At 38.8% G+C, this 18,843-nt stretch overlaps 1 long non-coding RNA gene across 1 annotated transcript; it reads right to left on the bottom strand.

Moving 5' to 3' along the window:
- Window positions 1–3,872: 3,872 nt before the first annotated feature.
- LOC118403750 lies at window positions 3,873–18,391 on the bottom strand. Its single transcript, XR_004829686.1, has 4 exons — window positions 18,167–18,391; window positions 6,144–6,241; window positions 5,618–5,694; window positions 3,873–5,170 (listed from the first exon to the last, which is right to left on the bottom strand). It is a non-coding gene; the product is annotated as an uncharacterized LOC118403750 (long non-coding RNA).
- Window positions 18,392–18,843: the final 452 nt, after the last annotated feature.

The raw sequence follows: 18,843 nt of genomic DNA, 5'->3' as shown, positions 1-18,843 counted from the left end.
AGTTCCTCGCCCAGGACGGTAGGTGTGTTCGCTTGAACGGCATTTGAAAAGTCTATCTGTTTCTTTGTCTATCTGACTCCCTTCATATCTCTCTCTGTATCTTTCTGTCTGTCATACTCTCTCTTTTTGGTGACGCCACATGGGCGGAGACATTCTTTATGGTTTTACGATCGCTTTTAAAGATTTTGAAAAATTGCACGAATGAATTTGGAAGGAACAGGGATGTCTATTCTTTTATTGTATTCTTTTTGGCAATCTAAACATGGTTATTGTTTGTGAATTCAGTTATCCAATGTTATATAGGGGTGACATGGTTTTGTCTGTTTATCTTCTTATTGGTGTGTATCCAGTTTAGGACTTGTTCTATCGTATTTGACTGTGAATCTCTTTATCTATTTCTGTCTCTCCCTTCTTTTTATCTGTTCCATTCTCTGATAAAATCACGCCATTCAGTAAAAGGTAAATTTAGAATGCTGCAAAAGGGATCTCTCTATATGTCCCTAGATGCATTTGTGGGCATCATATTCACTTATAAATGATTAACCAAAGCTAGCCAAAAACTAGCCAAATAGTTAGGCAAAACTATCATGCAAGGAAGAGAAAGTGGCCTGGATACCATCCTATTTCTACCGGAACTCCTTACACACGCTACCCTAAAAAAATGAGAGACAGATAATTTCCATCAATGTTTTACTTCCAGGCAGTGAAAAGATAACCTGCATCGGTTATCATGCAAGGGTTCCTGAGAACGAGAGCAGTCCCGAAGACCGGATGGCCCTGGCGCAGAGATGAGCGAGCGAGCTTCCGGTCAACCCTCAATGACTAATGATTCACACTAATTATACCAACCGACAAACTGTGTAAAGTACTTACAAACAGATTTCTTTCCAACATAATTTTTACAAATCTTACCACAATCTTGGCAAAATCTTCCTATTCAATCTTCATCCAATGTTTCTTACCATGATAACTTTTTCCAGGTAGCCATAAGTCTGGACCATAAAATTCACATGATGTGGGTACCAAATTATGTAGATTTGGTAAAAGTGGACTGCAATCACCTATGATAAATTTTGAAGATAAGGAAAAATTTGACAAAAGATATCGACAAAACCTTTGATATCTGTAAGCAAGACACGAAATACTGTATGATTTTAAAAGATATTTCAAGCAGATGTTGATATTGCCGTAATAGCTGATAAGAAAAGTCTGTTATGTCAGATAGAAATGAATACAGATAATACTTTTCAGGACCAAACCCTCGCCTACATATTGCAATGAGGGATTTTGAATGGAAAAGTGGATTGAAGCTGTAGTTCTATATACGACCACAAGGTGTCGCTATCCTATGACAGACTACAGTCTTCAGAGGAAAAACAGAAACTTTGCGGTGTATCAGCGGATTGAAGAATAAATAAAAACGTTATAAAAAGGATACGTATGTATTGTTCTTTCTTCACGATCACGAGCATAGAACTAATTTCGTTTTGGGTCGGTGCATACCAATAAGTAAAAATGACTTGTTTGCTTTGCTTAATTCTAGTTTTATAATTAAGCAAAAATAAGGCTTTGATTAACGTTATACGCAGATGGCTTCTCTCCACTGTTTTTAAGACCTTTTGTATACGATATTACCACACATTAGTTATTGAAATGTTGCTTTATGTACGCTGTTGCTTCTTGTCGACCCCCCCCCCCCCGCCACAACCGCTCAGGCGTAAAACTTTACTGCTACAGTTGAAATAAAAATGGCGGGAAAATGGCGGCGTACGTTCAAGTTTGCCCATTCAGCCGTAGATCCGGGCTATTATAGGCCGCCAACAGAAATTTAAGATTGTTGTTGAATCATGCTCATCTTGTGCCGTGAGCACGTGTGATTGTTATCTACAAATCTGGTGATGAACGTGACAGTATGTCCTTCCCACGACGAGCTTGCCTGCCCCGAAAAGGAACTGAAAACTTTTGGCCGTGTTGTCTTCGAATGCATCGTTAACGTTATCGAAGCCTTTTTCAAACTTTGTTGAAAACTTGGATGTCTGAAGTGTGCAAACCTAGGAAATAACTGCAGATGCACCAGTAGATCTCCTTGAATTCATCGCTGATTTATTTGGCGGTATTATGATTAGAGGCGGTATTATGATAATCGGTGTTATACTACCATATAGCAAAGTTCATGCCCGCTGTCATGTCTTTCACGTTGCAGTGTTTACAGACGCTTCCAGATTTCGGCCTCACTACTTCCGTTTAAGTCTCCGGGGGTCGCGGAAAAATACATAATTGTGTACTGCTACCATAGACCGGTCAGCAAATTGACATTTACCGTACGTTTTAAGTGGCGACGTCTCTTTTACCAGGCACGTGCGGTACGCAAAGACGCGTATGGTAGATTAGGCCACAACAATCTTATTTCTTGTTTCTCGGATTTTTTTTTCAGAAAAATATTTGTCGGTTGGTCGAAAAAAAGATTTAAAAAAAACCTTTCCAAAAATTCGGGGGTAGGAGAGATCGAGGGGCTTACTCAAGTTTCACAACAGATTGAGAAATAACAACATTTCAACATTTAGGGGATGCCTGGTATACGTAGCAAAATTCAAAGTTTAAAGAAAAAGGATAAATGTACTGTCCAAAAAAAGGCACGTACAGCTACTGGAATTTGAGGCCCATAGTTAATTTGAGAAAGGTGGGAGTGAAATGTTGTCAACACCAGGTGTGGCCATCAATTTGAAATGTTTGTTTTTTTTTGGTTTCAAATCGGAAAAAATAATGGGGAATCCGAAAAACAATAAATAAAATGGGTGTGGCCTATTATACCATGCCTTGAATAGAACCCGCCATATTATTCATGACGTCAGAGATGGTATTCAGTGTGGAAGGCAAACAGAGCTCGAGCACGTGTACTTATTATCGAAGGTAGGAATGAAACACGTGCCGCGTGCGGCCTAGTTTCTCTATAGCTAGGAGCGTAGTTAAGACGAATTCAATAACCTCACCCTCTACAAACAACTCAAAATAGGTTGTCACGTTGTGGCTACAATAATAATGTTATGATGTTTGAAATTTAACGTTATAAGTGTAACCAAGGAGGTTGAAAATTGGTGTAACGTTGAAATATGTGTGGTCTGGTGGTGTTGAAATCGGCGCGCATAATTTGTGGCCAGGGTCGACAAGGGTAGACAAGGGTCGACACCTTTTCGAGCAGCACTTTGCCACGTGACTTATCACGTGACTGTCACGTGAATGATCACGTGACTATCACGCCACAACAACAGTGTGCTGGAAAACATTTAAATGTTAACATTAACTTGGAGAAGTTATTCGGCTCGCTTTTTACCACCCATGCACGCCATTATAATATTCTTTTGCTTGAAATGTCTCAGGATACTAACCATTTCAAGCTGCAAAGTCTTTCTTTCTGTGCAGAATTGTGGACGGCAAATTAATATTGTCTGCAAGGTCATAATGGAAATTACCTGTGTTGCATTTTTCACCACACCACACCGCAACTTACAAAACTGCCAATTTTCGATAATTGCAGTTGTGGTCGGAGTACTGTAGAATGTTTGGATAAAAATATTTCTGAAAAAAAAAAGAATAATTGAAAAGTGCACAAAGCTTCCAGAAAATATGCACAAAACTATGTATCAGCCTCTTTTTAATCTTTCCATGATCCAGTAATAATATTGTTCGATGTATTTTGGTACGTTTGGGAGCGGTGTCATCTCCAGCAGTTGTAGATGAAAAATTTGGATACTGGTTTGACATTACCTTTACCAATTGTTATCAAAGCTTTCCGACATTTTTCAAAGTAGATCTGAAATACAAGACGACAATCCATAAGCAGAACTATGAAAGAAATTGTGGGACACGAAGTGTAGCAAGACGTAGATGTTGTTTATACATAAAGAGATACAAAACATAAATACAAACTTCAAGGTAAATAATTTATACATCCAAGATATTATATATTGTAGAAAACAACATCTATTGAGTATAACGGTAAGAGGATCAGGTCTACGCCCCGAAGCATCATCGTTTCGGCGCAGGCCTTCATTAATACCGCTTCACTCTAACGTCCGGGTTTCATACCACACATACTGCATATCTATGTTACAAACTACATGTACCAAAAATAGCTAGAATCTGAGCGTACTTTGAATGTTGTCCAAAATACAAAGTGGAACACAGTTTTTTCATGACATTTTCTGTTCCTTCTACTCATATAAGTTGAAAAGTACAAAATTTCACAATGTGTGCATCTGTTATAAACTGTTGAGAGTGTGGAATTTCATTATCTTTACAAATAGTTTGCAGAGAAATATGTGGTGAATTTTGTAAAATTCTAAGCGGAAAATCGTTTTGCATTACAATGAAGCATATTAGTAAGGTATTAAAAGCTCTTTCACACTTCCGAATACGCATGTGCGGCGACGGGAGTTGTGGGTAATATGTCAAAGGTGAAGGCCCCTGATTTGTAAACAGTACTCGTGTCGACCATTGTTTCGATGTGCATAACAATGTCCTGAGATCCTTTGTGTATGTCCCAGGGGCGTTCACCTTTGACACATTACCCACAATTCCTGTCGCTGCACAAGTGTGAAAGAGCTTATTGTGATAGACCGATCCCATTGCCACGCCCACCTCCGCCAAAACATGTATATGCAAATATTTAGGCGGACATGCCACCATTGATCAAAACGATAATTGACAAGCTATCATTGGTTGAACGGCTTATTTGACTGACAGTTAGGATCAGTCTAACATGAAATACGGAGACTGCACTGAGGGGAATTTGTTGCGGAAAAAGGATTTCAAAGGGATTCAAGTTGTATTTCAGGCCAGGAAAAACAATGGAATCGCTTGTAAAGTAGCTCTTCTTCCGTTTAACACTCTACAGTATGGAACACAGACGGGATATGCCAGTACGAGGGGGTTCCATTCGAAACATCTTCCCGTCGTCCTTGTCTCCCACGTCTACGATGCAAACAGGCGAGTCGTCTTGAACATCCGGGATATCAGGCACATCCGGGAAACATTTATTGTCGCTACTGGGATCCTTGGGGAACTTGGGTCTGACTCAGCTGATGTCGGGGGTTGTTTTGACGCTGTGGCGTTTCTCCGCTAGCGAGGAACTACTTTTGGCCTCGGAGATATCGAGGATCGCGTCAACAATCTAAAAAGAACACAATAATATATTCCAACTAAGATTAAAACTTTCAGATTAGAAGGTTTCAAAATTAACCTTGAGATTTGTAAATCTTTTAGAATAAACAGGTGTATTAAGTGTCATCCTCCTACGCAGGGACATCCAAAGGCGAAACCGCCTGTCTGGATGTACCCTGCTTTCTCAACCGTCACTCTTAGTTCCTGTGAACGCCCCCCCCCCAACCAACTGTCAGCTAATCAGAAAATAAGCCTTTCAGTTTTCAAAAGGGGTCTCGCATATACGTGTATAAGGGTAAGCTCATTAATATTCATAAGCAGGGCGGTCAGGAACTAAGGATGCAGTTGAGAAAGCAGAGTACTTCCAGATAGAAGGTTTCGCCGTTGGGTGTCCATGCGTAGGAGGATGATAAATTCTATAAAGTCCGAAAACGTTGTAACCTAGGTTGCTACCTACCTCGCCCGATGAGGGGTAACTGCCAGAAGCTGCCTTACAGTACACCATCTCTCCGTTTAGATACACTTCCACCAGGCCTATAGCAGAGGAATGAAATACAAACATGTCCTTTTTAGAATGTATTTGATTTATCATTTTCAAATGTAATTTCTATACTCCTGGTTTCGATAAGGTTATAGGGGCCAATAATTGAGTCGCGGATAGGCATACCGGTTGGGGCTGCACCCGTCTTTCGGAAGGGACGTATAATTAAGATTCCGTGTTTTAGGAGGTACCTCAGGCACGTTAAAGGGGAATATCTAGCAACACTCTCTGTAGAATAATACCCTGCTACTGAAACAGCAAGAAGACTATGTGCAACTAGGCACGACAATGGTCCAAACGAATTGCTTGGTATCCATCTGTATTATATCTCCCGAGTCTCTTCTATCCTCTCCGAAGAGACTTTGGAGCTATAATGCGGCTGGATACCAGGCTACTAAACGAACGAATAACGAATAAAACATAACAATGAGCCGTGTCATACCTGGTTTTCCTTTCCGTTTGTTGACTTCTTCTTGTGGGTATTTTGCATTGACCTGCCTCGCCAAGTCCCAGTAGCGAGAAAACGACCCTCATTTCTCGCTGAAAGAAATAGAATTTTTTTTTTTAAAATTCGAACACAAAATAAAGTCTGACAAACCTGAACTGGATTGCCTTTGCAATTGAATTCACATGAGGAGACTTCATTTGCAATCTTGATGAAATTTATACATCCAGGCACATAATACATTACACGAATTAAATGAAACCACTCTAATGTAAGTTCATCATTATGTTGCAATTTTAAACTTTATATCCGTGCACAAAATAAAGTGCTTACCAACAAGCTTTCGATCGGTCCTCTGATCCTTATCAAGTTAAAATGACCTATATCACACATCATCCAGACCGGAAGTGTGACGTGAGCAATGGGTCAAAGGTGCTGGGAAGTCGGTATCGACCCTCATCTGTATCACCGGGACATTCTGTGGATTTCGGCAAGGTGAAGATACTGGATTCCGAACAGGATAACTTTCTCGGGGGAGTGAAAGGGGCCATCTACATCAGAGCCCATCAACCTTCCCTCAACCGAGACCGGGGCCGATATCGACTTCCAAGCACCTTTGGCCCATTGCTGACGTCACACTTCCGGTCTGAATATGTGACATAGGCTGTGGGCCATTCCTTCACATTATTCGGGGCAATTCTGACTTAGCTAAATACGGTCTCAAGCATTAGATATTGCCACATACACTGTCTTTTATGATATAGAGACTTAAAAAAAATGAATTCGCACCTTTCTTTCTATGCAAGCACGCAACGTATTATTCAGGGAGCACAATCCTTCACTTCAATTGTCCTTGTTTCTGTTATGTGGTCATGAATTAAAAAAAAAATCATTCACTGACGCAGTGCAGCATGTTTGCCTTATCGAATTGGCTCCATCTCAACTGATACAAGATGCTTTGAAAAGTATCGGATCTGGTTTTGTAAAAAGACACCAAAAGGTTTCTTCTATAAGATGAAACCTACATGAATCCATAAGCCCGACAACAATAATAGATAGAGATGTAAAGCAATCATACTCAATTTAGATGAAGCACGATGCTCTAATGATTGATAGTTGTCACCGGAGGCTCCCACAAACAGACGATGTAAGTCGTCAGTTGCTAAGATACTAAAGAACTAATTAATTTACCAGTGAAGATGGCTACTGGGTGCGTGATGCGCAGCGTGAGATAGCGATTAAGACATATTCCCTTGATGCGAGATGTAACTTCTTTTTAAGGTAGCGTGACAAAGATAATCATGGTATAAAATACGGTGCCATTGCAAGAAAGCTTTATTTTCTTAAGATTTGAACATCACTATATAGGAATATTGTTGGCTAATATTTATTTTTATTTCCTTACAATGTGCATTTTACTACCTCAGTTTGTTTTTGATCGTTTCTGTTCTGAATCTAAATCTAAATCTTACAATACCAACACATTTGGTAGTGCTATGATTGAATTAAACAAAAAGAAGGTCAAATGTCAAGGCTATATTTTCAATGAGACAGCAAAACCGGATGCTCCACTGCAGTGCCGTAGAAATCCAACAGAGGGCCCAAAAGCTAGTTATGTCTGAGTCTTTGTCCAACCTCTATCAACATGCCAGATATGTTGTTCAGAAACACACACACACGTACACACACACACACACACACACACACACACACACAACACAGAGAGAGAGAGACACACACACACTCATACACACAAACACACAAACACACAAACACACACACACACACACACACACACACACACACACACACACACCACAAAGATATAACTAGATTCTTAAGGAACGGAATCTAAAGACTATGACTGTTGCTACGCGAGTGATGCAATATCAAACAAATACATTTGTGAAAGTAACTTGCTTCGGTGCCCTTGGGGGAAAACAGAATTTCCAAGATGCAACTACAAAACGTTTCATGATGTTAGAAACCAAATACGCTCTGTCAAAGAGTTTGAGCAGGATGATCAAGCTGTTCTATTGTGCAGCAATACATCAATCGGCTATCAAAGAACGATGAAGATGGTATCTCACTGCACTTAGGGCACCGGTGCGGCACTGCGGCGTTATTTTCTCCGATTTTTTAAAACAATTTAGATAGTGCGTAATATGTACATGGATGACTTAGAACACAACAAAATACACAAAACGTAAGAAGATTCGTTCTTTATCTCTGAAATTCGCTGAGTATCTTTTGAACACCGCAGTGCCACACTGGTGCCGCGAGTGCGGCGAGATTCACAAAGGAAATTCTTGATTTCCTTGTCGTCAGGTGGTCTGAGATTATTTTTGGACTCTTCCCAACGCGCCAGGTGTACGTCAATCAAACGTCATTAGAGAGCGTACCCACTGGCAACATGTCCCTTGACATACGGGGATCAACAGATCTTAAAAGGCACCATACCGAGAGCTTGTGTTTGCCGTAACCATGGTGATGATCTCACGCAACGTTTTGGTATTTAACGACAGAGACTACATCTGTATCAGGTTCGTTTGGCTGCGTTAAGTCAATGACTTGATTTCCGGACTCACACAAAATAGAATTTCTTGACATCGAATTTTTATGAGCTCTCCTCTTAGGCGAATAGTACATTTGGTACCAAGAGTTCGGAGATCAAAAACCTTCATGAGATATCTAAAGTTTTGAGTAATTCTCTTGCTTTACTTGATCTCATTGAAAACAACAACAACACACAGACAACCTTACTCTAGTCCAATTCCTTGTCCTGTAACAAATAGTGGGACTTTGGACTGGGCCAATATCATTTCCTGCCACCTTTGACTGGTACCTTTGACTCAGTGTTGCTCTCCAAGCAGATCTTGCTGTGGCATAAAATCATAGTATCATAAGCTTGGGAAGGAGTTTAGCCGGCAGAGGCCACTTCTACTTGTGCCGACCTGCCTATAGTATTCAAATATCAAGTATTTTAACCTCGTTGCCGCAACTCTACAAAGAAACTAATCAGATATAGTCTACTGGTGGTTTCGATGTCTTGTCTTTTATTTCAACACATCGGTGCAAATTGATATTAGTTTAGAAGCGGAGATATCAATCATATCGTACGTGTATCCATTTTTTTATTATGCCACAGCAAGTAAACTTTATGGATGACATCAGCGCGCTCATTAATTTTCGCATGATTTAAGAAAAAAAAAACCTCTCGGGGGATTGTTAGATAGACCAAAATGGGGAAACGTATTGTGTTGTAGACTAACATCTATACTTGTAGAAGTGACACTAGGGAGGTAGCCATGACTAGAGTTGCAGAAGTGAAACTTGGATAGTTGTAAGAGTGCCACCAATATGGAAGCCATGAATGTAGTTGCCAACTTGGCAAGTGATACCAGTGTACCACACTAGTGTCACTTTTACCACACTAGTTCACTTCTTCAATACAGGAATGCCTTGTTAGTTGTGATGCCACGATTTTGTCACTTCAAATCTTGTTACTTGTTTATGGTGTCTATTTAAAAGAATTTGCCATCTTGTTTTTTTACCAATCTTGTTTTTTTTTTCGCGCTATCTATTTGCATTCTGCATAGGATGTCATCAATAAAATTTACGTGCTGTGACCTTACAGTACAGTACTAAGTCAAGGAAACTCATTAACTCAGAATCCACGCAACTGGCCGACCAAGAATAGAACGTCATTGGGTCGACTGTCCAACCTGATCAGGTAGGCTTCTAGCGCGGTTTCAACGTCCTTCCTCACATTTCGACATATCGGTGCAAATTGATATTGTTAATTACGTTTCAAAAGTGTTGATAATTCCTATATCTAATTCCCAGTTGCTGGAGCGTGGTGAAAAATGCCCCTTATCATCAAATCCCTTCGTGACATTTGATGGATGGAAAGTGGGCATAGTTTTTTTTACAGAAATGGCGCAATAGAAAAAAAGCAACTCATTAACAAATCAAGAATTGGTAAATACTGTGCATCTAAAGCATTGTAAGACGAAATACATTTTATTTCCAAGTGTTCATTAAACCGTAACGAATCAGTCTGTTTAGAGAAGTCACAATGAGATGCCCCAACTTCCCCACATTCACAGACGAACAGACACCACTTTCTTCTTAAAATCACAGAATCCACAAATTGTAGAAAAAGAGGGGCTTCCTCTGCTTCCAAAAAAAGTCAAACCCAACCTATTTATAAATAGCCAACACTAGTGTTAGAGTAGTCACTTTTTATAATAATATCTATCACTATTTCCATTGCTACATGTTATTGTATGTTCCCTATGTTTCTACCATGTACTTGCAATTAGCCTCCGGTCATGAACTTGCAAATGAACATTTTATTATTAATCAAACCATACTACAACCATTCACCCGGTGCAACAGAACGACTGACTACAGCTTGACAAAGGAAGTATCAAGTCACCTTCTATCGGGTTCGCTGCCCTTTATTTTATTTCGACACACCGGTGCAAAGTGGTATTGGTTCAGAAGTGGTAATATAATCCTTGTACCTACTCCCCTGTTGACGAAAATTATTTCATCAGTATCTACTCACTACTAAAATCAAAACACAGCAAGATCTGAACATAGATGAGAACTTGATTATATATGAAATATCTGAAACATATAGAGACAACAAGCTTTTACATTGTATCCTTATTGCCAAATATGTAATTTACACCTGTTTTTTGAAAGATTTGAAACCAAACTTGAAATACTTTAAAGCTAAAATTGCCAATATGCCAATGATAGATATCCCTTAGATATACCTGTTAAGTCAATCACAGACCAATGATCAACGCTTGTTATCCCTCTCTCTCTCCCACCCAGTCCTGTTATACCACATGTTAATGTTTTTTTTATTGTGCTCCAATGATGTATATGTATGAGCTATTGTGTATTATGCTGAAATATTGAATAAAGTTTGAATTAAAAAAAATTATTAAAAAAAAAATCTACTCACTTTGCTTAAGGTGCACTCTCATCGCACTTGCCATTTGTCATTATTTAAAATATCTTATACATTTGTCATGGAGGTAAAAAAAATTAGAGTAGGCTTAGTCCGTGTTGTCCCAAGCTCTGCACTTTCTTTATATCCTATTTCCCGTTCACTGACCTCTGTGTGTGTTAATCGTGACTGCCACAAGGTAAGCATACAGACGTCATGTAAATGTATATGCAATCAAACCGCACAATTCAAACATGAAAGGATGTATGATATTTGATATCTCCTTCCTTACGGCAAGGCAAAAACATTTAACGAACTAGTGGGCCCAAACCTACACCACCTCTTCCTTCAACGGTTATATTAAAAGCCCATCTGCCACTAAAATTAAGACAATTCAAACATGAAAGGATGTTTGATATTTGAAATCTCCTTCCTTACGGCAAGGCAAAAATGTTTAACGAACTTGTGGGCCCAAATTTACACCACTTCTTGCTTCAACTATCTTATCAAAAGCCATATCTACCACTAAAAAATTAAGACAATTCAAACGTGAAAGGATGTGTGATATGGATATCTCCTTCCTTACTTCAAGGCAAAATATTCAACGAGTTAGAAGGCCGAAACCTACACCACTTCTTACTTCAACTATTATATCAAAAGCCGTCTACCACCAACAAAATTAAGACAATTCAAATATGGAAGGCTGTCTGATACGTGATATCTCCTTTCTTACGTGAAGGCAAAAAATATTTAACGAACTAGAAGGCCCAAACCTACACCACTTCTTGCTTCAACTATTATATCAAAAGCCATATCTACCACTAAAACATTAAGACAATTCAAATATGGAAGGCTGTCTGATACGTGATACCTCCTTTCTTACGTCAAGGCAAAAAATATTTAACGAACTAGAAGGCCCAAACCTACGCCACTTCTTGCTTCAACTATTATATCAAAAGCCATATCTACCACTAAAACATTAAGACAATTCAAACATGAAAGGCTGTCTATATTTGATATCTCCTTTCTTACGGCAAGGCAAAAATACTTAACGAACTAGAAGGCCCAAACCTACACCACTTCTTGCTTCAACTATTATATCAAAAGCCATATCTACCACTAAAACATTAAGACAATTCCAACATGAAAGGCTATCTTATATTTGATATCTCCTTTCTTACGGCAAGGCAGAAATATTTAACGAACTAGTAGGCCCAAACCTACACAACTTCGTTCTTCACTAAGAAAATTAAGACAATTCAAACATGAAAGGATATCTGATACTTGATATCTCCTTCCTTACGGCAAGGCAAAAACATTTAACGAACTAGTGAGCCCAAACCTACACAACTTCGTTCTTCACTAAGAAAATTAAGACAATTCAAACATGAAAGGATGTATGATATTTGATATCTCCTTCCTTACGGCAAGGCAAAAACATTTAACGAACTAGTGAGCCCAAACCTATACAACTTCGTTCTTCAACGGTTATATTAAAAGCCCATCTGCCACTAAAATTAAGACAATTCAAACATGAAAGGATGTTTGATATTTGATATCTCCTTCCTTACGGCAAGGCAAAAACATTTAACGAACTAGTGGGCCCAAAACTACACCACTTCGTTCTTCAACGGTTATATTAAAAGCCCATCTGCCACTAAAATTAAGACAATTCAAACATGAAAGGATGTTTGATATTTGATATCTCCTTCCTTACTGCAAGGCAAAATATTTAACGAGCTAGAAGGCCAAAATCTACACCACTTCGTTCTTCAACGGCTATATCGAAAGCCCATCTGCCACTAAAATTAAGACAATTCAAACATGAAAGGCTGTTTGATATTTGATATCTCCTTTCTTACGGCAAGGCAAAAATGTTTAACGAACTAGTGGGCCCAAACCTACACCACCTCTTCCTTCAACTATCATATCAAAAGCCATATCTACCACTAAAACATTAAGACAATTCCAACATGAATGGCTGTTTGATATTTGATATCTCCTTTCTTACGGCAAGGCAGAAATATTTAACGAACTAGTGGGCCCAAACCTACACAACTTCGTTCTTCACTAAGAAAATTAAGACAATTCAAAGATGAAAGGATGTCTGATATTTGATATCTCCTTCCTTACGACAAGGCAAAAACATTTAACGAACCAATCCTACACAACTCATCTTATTATTTTTGCGGTCTGCAAAGGATGACATCCATATTAGTTGTTTGCTGTGTGGCCTTACGTTATCAATAACTTAAAGTAATGAGAATTTCGACCTATCTTCTGTCACGTCATTCTGTAGCTGGGCTTTTGTAATATCTTCTTTAGTAGCAAAGGAGCAACGGTTCTATCATCAAAGTTTTGATGTTTGTGTGATGCACTCAGAAGCTTTATGTTACGGATCACTTGATGTCACCACTCTCTTTTTCAACGTTCTCTTGTGTATCATGGTTTGATGGCTATGCCTACCACGCTAATCTCTGTGGAAATGCACACTTACACAAGTTGGGCCTTCACCCTTTCAAAACCTTTCTAACCTCACTCTACAGTCAGTTAAAAAATTCTTGGTTTCATATTCATATTATAGATCCCGATTAAGCGACACATTTACTGTTGATAACTTATGTACCTGGATAACCACCTGCAGATGCTCATTATGCATAGCGACATAGTTTGATCCCCCATTATTCTGTTATGCCTTGCTATTCTCTCATTTTTATTGTATGTATTATTGTATGTATTTAATGTCAGGCTTGTTTTTATCCTAAGTTTGTATATCTTTGGGGGAGTCGGCCTCGTAGAGGAACTTGATTTCTGTTGCCGACTCCCCCCCAGATTGTACACAATCTGAGAAGTGGAATAAAAAACTACTGACCGGTTTATGCGTGTTTCTTTGTAGTTTCCGATTATCCTCTAATCGTCCAACAACAGGTAAAATAAGAGTTCGTAGGACACAAACCTGCGTGATGTAATTATGATGCTTGTGGTGTGGGCGAAGGTGTTTATACCCTTTTTTAATCAGAAATAACGTTTTTTTTTAAATATTTGTTTCCATTTAAGTCTAGGTAGCTGATCATGTTAACACCAGGCACCAGCCAAAGTAGGCAGTGTAGCAAGTCAGCTAGAGTCTATTCTCTGCTTGAAGAGTACCTAATTGCCCCAGCTTATACAACCAAGTACTACCATTAGACAAGCGGCGGCTGATTCAATGGCTATACCACTCTACCTTTCAGATGGGGGTGTCGATTTATAATTCTACAAAACACTACTACTGTGCCCAAAATTACCATGTTTCCTCGGGAACAAAATGACGTCGACTATCAATGTGACAATATCCAAATATATCCATCACAAGAATCTTGATTTGTACCTAAAACACAGACGACACGAACAGAATAAAAGTACCCCTGTTAAGGTCATTCACCCCCTTCTGTAAGGTAATGAATGACTACATTAAGAGGCCAGAGCACTCAACTAGGAAGGATAGACAAACTTTCAACAGATTGCCAATGAAAACGAGGTACGGAAGAAACGCATTTGACAAATTTAAAATTTTCATAAAAAGGTAAAATCTAAATGCATTTTGGAGCAGAAAAATAGGCATGAGAGTCGCACAAAAATAGATATGTGACTCAGTGCCTATTTATACATCTTGTTTTGACATTACTTAAAGTGCCCAAGTCGCATCTAGCACGACATTAAAGGATTTCGAGCTTCGGTTCAAATTTGTTCAACGTGGATCATGCAGCGAGGAGGTTAATAGAAAGGCCTCATTGCATACAGAAATAACATTTTTTTATGTTGATTAGACAAAAACGCCATTATACATGGATGAGGAGAATATGAGGACACAAAATCGGTTTAAGCTCTTAAGAATGTTTATTCTTATGCTACAGCAAGTAAATTTTATGGATGACATCCACTGATCATGAAGACTGAAGAGAGTGAGGAAAAACAAGAAGGGTAAAAAACAGGAAGGCTATTTCTGTAGAATAGAAAACATAAACGTTATATCAATAATTGAAGCGACAAAACATGGTTTCACTGCATTCCTGTATTCAAGAAGTTAACTAGTGCAGTAAAAGTTGCACTAGTGTGGTATACTGGTATCAATTACCAAGTTGGAAACTACAGTCATGGCTTCCATAATTGATGTTACCTTATCATTTCTACAACCAAAGTTACAGGCATGGCTACCTCGCTAGTGTCACTTCTACAAGTAAAATCATTAGGGTACAACACATTTGCTCATCTTGGTAATTTCTCGTCATGTTGACCATGCCCAAAAGATGAAAAAGTCCTTTTTCATTCTGAAATTAGGAAATTCATGAGGGCTTTGTTGTCATCCATTGAACTTACTTGCTGTTGCCTTAAGAGAAAATGACTTTTCATCAGAACACTTTGAAAACATGTGCGTGCAAAAACATTTACCTAAAGTTAACCGCTGAAGTCCAAAGTTGACCAGAAATGACAATCAATTAGATATATACAAACCATCAATCCCTTTTAACTCTTGACATATAACGTTAGTCCACCTTTATGCACAGGGTAACCTATATCTGTTTCTAAAACATGGTATTAAGGGTTATCAAAGCGGTTTTGAACTGCAATATTTTGAAAGATTCTTAGATTCAAAATACCGTCCGTCGACTTGGTATGGCTATAAACCCTGTTTTTGAAGCAACGGATATGGGTTACCCCACAGATATAGGTTACCCCGCGTTATAATAATAATACATGTTTTATGAGTCAAGCTTGTTCGTCACCTTTTCTACTTTAGGGCATTTTAGGATTCAGTTACCCACATTACTGAGATAAAAAAAAATGAAAATATTGTAAGATATAACATCTGTCTCTATTTCCCCTTAATATCAAATGCGAGGAGTGCATTAGTACAAAAGAGCGGAAACCATTTATAAATGTATTGGTCCTAACCTGTATTACGTTTATGGTTTTATGGCCTGGTGTCGGCCACTTAATACACTTAACAGCGCAACATACGGTAATGTTTTTATCTGGAGAAAAGAATTGTGTCGGCATCCTTTGGTTGTAGGGACAAAAGTATACATGTCATTCACAGCAACAACAACAATGGATGCAATATTGACAAGGACATGGTACATATTCATACTGGAGAAAGACAATCAACAAAATTGAAATTTTTCGGTCGCCATGCGTGATGAAAAATATGCGTGAGATTCGAAAATACGTGTCAGTTTTCCTCTTTACCTTGAAAAGTAATTTCATGCATATATCTAAAACATTTTGTTGCAGGGATCATTCTGAATGTCTATGTATGACGCCAAACAATATCAGAATGCAATGTAAATTAAGTAAATGCCCATGTATACAAACCACAAGTTAGCAATATTTACCAGAGAAAATTCAAGAATAACGTTCGAAAGACAGTTTTTCCATGTAATTCTTGTAAATGTGCTCTCGCATTACGTTGCAACGCAAGCGACTTATCGATACCCTAACAGGATGTAGGTGTTGTTATTAACCTACTTGTTGCGTGAGGGACTGATCCCTTGAGCAAAAGTTACCCGACTAAACACACTTGATTAAACAAACGTTGTTTGATTACCGAAAACAAACACTCACTTGATTAAAGGCGCCCTACCCCAGGGTTGTTGAATAAGCTATATTTTATCCCAAACGACGTTTACTATAAACATAGATCCTTTTTAATTTGTGGTTCTATGGAAATAGAAAAAAATACTACCACCTATATTGCGTGGGATAGAACACTACAAGAGTGTTTTAATCTATTTCATCAATTTCATTTCGTAGATGCGAATGTTATAATATCTGTTGTGTCAGATTCAAACCACGGCTTTTACTCAGTTGGAAATGAGTACCTAGCTTCAGTTAGGGCCGTCCCTCGCATAGGACCTTTATAAAAACATGATGTTTCTGACCTAGGGCGAAGAGATGCTGTTACAGTTACAATCTTGTAACCTTTAACCTTGAGTGGCCTTCAGGAATTGTTATGTGGTAAATACATTGAGGTCCCGTGTTTGAGGAGAGCCAAACCTCAAGCACGTTAAAGACCCCGCCAGACTCATCGAAAAGAGTAGGGGTTATTCTCGGTATGTGTGGTTCAACGTATGCATTCCCTTTGCTGCACTTTAATCATTTTGGCAATCACTGTCGTATTGAGGTCACTAGGGCTGTCTGTATACATGCTGCCATTACCAGACCCTTGTGATTTAGCCCTGCCTATTGTAATCTCTCGCAATTAAGCCCCTTTCTGCAACGAGAGAGCAGTCTGTAACTCAAGTCTAGTAACCCAATAATAAAAGATAAGATAAGCCTTTTTGTATGTATGTTAAAGATTCTAGGTGAATGGTTACCAGTGTTATTACAATGAATAATCTGTACATCTTTGCTTAACCGAGCTAAGTACAGGTTACAAGACATGCTGAGGACATGTTGGAACGAGTATCGTAGTCTAACATATAGGCTCGATTTCTTCTCAATCCTTGGTAATGGGGAAAATGTACGATTTTTGCCATTTGAGTTTCGCCATATTCTGTTTATCAAAACGCATGAGAAATATCTTGGTCACGATAGCAAAAGCTATACTGCCCAGTGTTGTATTTTGATCGGTTACAATGTACACAGATACACTTACATAAATACATGCACATGCACATGCAAACATTCACATCAGTCATACACATAACGTTACTCCTAAACATACGTCCTAGACTGTTCGCTAGTTTCAAGTCAAACTAGGTTGTTTTGGATATGTTGAGTGTTCATTGAAATATATCTGCAAGTGCCTAGATCACTATAGTTTCATGTGTAGCTTGTCTTGCTTTTGAGTCTGACAAAAATGCATTACATAAGTCCCTCGAGTGCTGTAAAATGATATTTTCATTTACAACATATGTCTATGAATCCAGGCTTTGACGTAAGCTTAGGAAGTGACATCTGGACTCGCAGGTATTGTGGACAACACTAGCACTAGGTTCCGCAACGTTTTGTTTGAACAACCACCATACGATTCTATTACACAGTAAGTATTGGTTAAAGCCAGTTTCCCACTCACCAATTTTTCAGGTATATTCGAATCGGTTCCTCGTCGCTGTCTTCCATGTTCTGTCCTAGATTCCCCGGCCTTTTCGGACGTCCAAACACCTCCTGGACAAATTCAACTGTTTATCTGAACGGGGAAAAACTGGTACCTGTCTTGACAATATCTCTCATCTGGAAACCAGAGGCGCTCTACCGTCACTGGGCCTGTTGGCGATTGCTTGGTTACAACAGGCGAGACCAATGCATTCGCTTGTTTGCTATAACAAACACTATGATTACTCCAACTGTAGGCGTTCCAGCGTAGCCGATAACAGGGTGTTGCTATGGTTTATCAATAGGGTTATGCTTATTCTTAGCATATATAAGAAGTGATGATAATGTCGTTATAAGGGACTCGAGCCCCAAATGGTTTTAAGTATTGTTTGTTTTGTAGAAGATAAACATATTGGTGTTGAGTGAGTGAGTGAGTGAGTGAGTGAGTGAGTGAGTGAGTGAGTGAGTGAGTGAGTGAGTGAGTGAGTGAGTGAGTGAGTGAGTGGGTGAGTGAGTGAGTAAATCAGTGAGTGGGTGAGTGAGTGAGTGAATGAATGAATGAATGAATGAGTGAGTGAGTGAGTGAGTTATTGAACGAGTGATTCAGTGTTAGTGAATGTGTTTGAGTGTTAGTTTATGTGTTTGTTTTGTGTTATG

Source organism: Branchiostoma floridae, chromosome 16 (genome assembly GCF_000003815.2).
Source record: "Branchiostoma floridae strain S238N-H82 chromosome 16, Bfl_VNyyK, whole genome shotgun sequence".
Lineage (NCBI taxonomy): Eukaryota > Metazoa > Chordata > Leptocardii > Amphioxiformes > Branchiostomatidae > Branchiostoma > Branchiostoma floridae.
This window is presented reverse-complemented; position numbering and strand designations above follow the sequence as displayed.